This window comes from Harpia harpyja, chromosome 8, assembly GCF_026419915.1.
Source record: "Harpia harpyja isolate bHarHar1 chromosome 8, bHarHar1 primary haplotype, whole genome shotgun sequence".
Classification (NCBI taxonomy): domain Eukaryota; kingdom Metazoa; phylum Chordata; class Aves; order Accipitriformes; family Accipitridae; genus Harpia; species Harpia harpyja.
The window spans coordinates 2,772,214-2,776,471 of record NC_068947.1 but is presented as its reverse complement, the minus strand read 5'-3'; the positions used below and the strand labels follow the sequence as shown (position 1 = coordinate 2,776,471).

Genomic DNA, 4,258 nt, shown 5'->3' with positions numbered 1-4,258 from the left:
TTTAGCTTAATCTGACTTGTTTTAAGAGCCATTTGGGATATGGGAAGACCCTAAGTCACGCTACTGCTGCAGAGTAACAATCCTGAAAACCTGGATTCCCAAACACTCTCACAACACTCGCACCCTGTTTTTCAGTATATCCAACAATGATTTAGACAGAGGGGCCAGCATGGAACATAATACTACAAGAGAACTGTATAAAGAAGCGTGTATTCTGGTGGCTGGTGTCAGCCAAGAAAATCCTCTGGCAGACAGTGGAAAGTGCCTAGAGTCCTGGAAGAGTAATTTAGGATTTATACCCTAGGATTTTACACCCTAACTGGCTCAGTTTACCCTCTATTGGAGCAAAAATGGAGGTACCCAAAGAACACAAGTGTTTCCAAAACACAAAGCAACAGCCAATGGCTAGTAGTGGAAAAGTTAAGATTGTTTCATCAGTTATGGATCTGGAAATCCTTCAGGACAGGGCTTTTGGTAGGGAAACTGAATCTGAATAAACTAGCAAAGAATAGATTCAGCCTAACTACACGCATTTAATAGATATACATTTTTTCAATCCCTAGAAATGACCTGACTGGGATCAGAAATGGGCAATACTGTCCCTGTGAAAGACTTAACAATGTTTGTGTTGTGTCAACGCTTTTTGTTTTGCATTTCAGAATGAAGAAGTCATGCTGTCAGGAAACCTGTTGTGCAAGAGCACAAAGTGCCTGGTTTTTGTCATTCTCAAGTCAGAAAAGTCATATGATTTTAGAAGTTGAAGTTTCAGAAAAAAAAAAAAGCATTTTCCACCTTGACTGTTTTTCAAAGTCCTGCTTTAACTTGCTCAGAAATATACTGATACAGTGTTACCCCAGTGAATACAGTTCACTGGAGTTAGTGTTCAAATTCACAAGGCAGAACAAAAAACTATTAGAAAATTTCCTAAAGTATCAAAAATAGCTTCATGAAACAATAGGGAATGTAGAGAATAAAAAAAAAAGGAAAATTAAAAATACATAATTAAGATATCTAGATCTCAGAGACTATGCTGCAATTATTTAGTGATATATTACTAGAGGTATTTTTTCAGAATAAGTAAGATTAGTAAGAAGGGTAAGAATATTTTACAAAAAGGTTCCAAAAGAACTCGGTAGTGTGAATGAATCAGATTGACGGGCCTTATACTTTACAGCTTCTTCCTTTTGTCTCAGGCCGGTTTGTCTTTCAGCAGGTTTCGTGCCATCTTGACACAGCTGAGGTTAGTGGTGAAATCTCTAATGACTTGCATAGGGCTTGGATTTTATCCTTGAGTGGTCAGCCTGGTTAGTTGCATTTCTCTCCAAGGGAATGAGTAGCGGTAAGTCTCCTGAAAAGGATCGTTTTTCTCAAATTATGCAAATAGGTATGCTGGAAAGTGGTTAGCAAACGTGTTTAAGGTAAACCAATGTTGAAATAACCTGTTATAATGAAATACGCACTGAAGTCTGGATTAGCTTGCTTTTCTGTTGCCAGCCAGCGGCTTCTTCCACGCAGAACCTGCTGACTGTGAATCCATCTGCATTTCCACCAGGAGGGTTGGTACTTTGGTGTTTGAGGGGTAGAATGGTTAGAATTGTCTAAAAAGATCACGTGCCTTGTTTATCTTATTCTCATCCTATCTCCTCCCTAAATCTTACTTGTAAGGGGAGAAACAGAAGATTTTGTGCAAAACAGCAAGCACTACTTTCTTTTTTAGCATGCAACAGGAACTGGTATTAATGAAAGCACACAGTGTGCTATGTATCTGACTGAGGCAAGTTTTCCCCACATCCTCTCTGGAGACAGAGGTCTTGTCTAGTCTCAAGCTACAGGAAACAGCCATGCTAGTTCCCCAAGATCCTTCCACGGCGATGCAACTGAGCAATTTATTCAGGGAGTTATGGGACCTCAGCTGGACTTGTACTGATAGCATGTTTTTATTTGCATCTGAATTTCTGAATATCCTCTCTCCTTGGAGGCTGGACAGAAAGGCTCAAAGTGGGCACGAGTTTTCTTTCTTTACTGTTCAACTAATCAAACTCTCTTTACTTCTCGTATTTTAATTTTTGATTTCCTCCTTCGCTGGGAAGATTCCTTGAATTCCTGTATGAATGCCTCCCTCATGCCTCAAAGGTTCTCTGTTTATAATAAATAAAAGAGGGAAGGAGAAGAACTGCTTATTCCACATTAAAATGCAGTGAGTATTTAAATCCGAATTGTATCTCCAAATTATGTCTCCTGTCAAATCTCTGGAGCAAGATACAGAAAATGCAATTAATATTCAGTATTGACCTGTAATTTTTCCAGATTAGTCTTTGGACAACATTCAGGATGCTCTTAGCATTTTCAACTGAATAATTTCTTCCCAATACTTAGAACTTGCACTGATATTTATGAGTTCACAGTTGCTTCCAGATTATTTTTTTCAAGCAACTTACAATTACAGTTTATCAACACTAGGCCGTGTTGAATTGTTGAATTCTGCTCAGAATTTGGGGCAAACGCAAAATTAACAGTTTCACATAATAAAACTACATTAATTTCCATATGCTGGAAATAAAAGGACTGTGATTTTCCATTATTATCTTTGAAGACGTATTTTAGGTCATTAGAACCCTATTTCTGTAAGCTAATACATCTTATCTGTCATTTGTAATTATGCAATTTGATGAATTTGGGATTTAGACATAACTAATTATCTGCCTGCATCCACAAATCATCTATATCATGCATGCAAATAATTTGGGGTATAAAAGTTATGAAAATTAATGTTGGGAAAAAAAATCCAGCCAGGCCTTGATTTTATAACTTTGTGTTTTGGGTACAGTAGAAGTCCCTTTGGCACTGATCCTGCACTATACTTAAATCAGTGTTCTTGGGTGCAGTATCTCAGGCTCTAAAAAGAAACCTGGGGAATTTAAATTTTTCTTTAAAACTAATGGGGGTTTGCATGATGAGCAGGCGTTTTTCTTACATGTCACAATGACAGTTTTGTCTTTTGGCACAGTCTTTTGCACTGTCCAGAGGTGATTCTTTTCATGGCATCTTGGTTTCTGAACCTTCAGCACACACCCATACCAGGTTTCCACATTTTTTCCCACGACTGGATGAACGAGAAGCTTTGCAATTAGCGCTCTCGACTTTTTCCTCTGTAGACACGCAGAGCTGCTCTACGGGTGGTCACGTAGCGAGAGGTGTGTGACTGTGTCAGCTGGCATATATACCGGGGCTGTAGCTGGGGACGGGACTTGTGAGTAAGATGGCTGGGGCTGTGGGCCAGCTGAGAGGAGCTTTTGCTCCGTCGTGCCGTGCCTGCCGCTCTGCCCGCTCTCTGCCTCCTCCACCGACGAGGATCACCCGCCAGGCCCCTCGCTTGTGCCTGGTTACACGTCCACAGAACAGGAGAGATGCGCTCGCACCGCATCCGTGACAGAAAAACCGTGTTAGTAGCAAGAGTCAGTTCTGGGCGGGTTTTTCTCGGTGTGCAGGGCACGCAACTTCAGTCTCTCGGTCTTTCAAAACAGAAATCTGCGATCTATCACAAGTCTCATACGAAGAAGTCACGAATCCCATTTTTGAATTCACATAGCCTTAGTTTGTTTGGAAGCAGTTTATCAAAAAGAAGGTGACAGAGGAAAAGAAGACTGGTCAGGTGTTACTCTTGCAAATAACGGAATAACCTGCTTAATGGACTTTCACTGTGCGCTGGAACATCTGTTTGCTCATATCCTCGTACAATCTCAGTGGCGTCTTCGGTAAGCCCCTAGCAAGCAATGTTTAACAACTTCGTTGCCAACTCGTGCCTCCTCCTGTAAGCACCGTTTTGCTGCCAAGTTGAACTGACGGGTGAGAATGACCACATACGCTCCGGTCGGTGGGAAAGCCACGGCCCGCGCCCACATACAAGTCCCTGGGGGCTGCCGACACGGTTAGCGGCTAGTTCTCCGAGTTATATTCCTTACCGGCCCTACGGTGTCTGCGTGCGGACCCCGGCGCAGGCCGCTTGTCCTCTCTGCCCTGAGGTTCCTCAATTCCCAGTAATAAAGGTAATTCCGAAGCATCCAATCTGTCGATTACCCCGCCTGCGGAAGGCGCACAGCTTATTTAACACGGCCGCCTTTTCCCTAAACCTCTCCTCCCCGCAGCACGCCAAAGGCCCTCAAGTACCTTCCCTGAGAGTGCCACCAAGTGACCGGCCGGAGGAGGCGGCGGCGGCGGCCGTGTCCCGTCCCCGCTTGCGCACAGCCCTGCCGAGACC

At 42.7% G+C, this 4,258-nt stretch overlaps 1 long non-coding RNA gene across 1 annotated transcript; it reads right to left on the bottom strand.

Annotated features, from left to right (window-relative positions):
- Nucleotides 1-1,016: 1,016 nt before the first annotated feature.
- On the bottom strand, nucleotides 1,017-4,156 carry LOC128145318 (uncharacterized). Its single transcript, XR_008236425.1, has 2 exons — nucleotides 1,440-4,156; nucleotides 1,017-1,348 (listed from the first exon to the last, which is right to left on the bottom strand). It is a non-coding gene; the product is annotated as an uncharacterized LOC128145318 (long non-coding RNA).
- Between the last annotated feature and the right edge of the window lie 102 nt (nucleotides 4,157-4,258).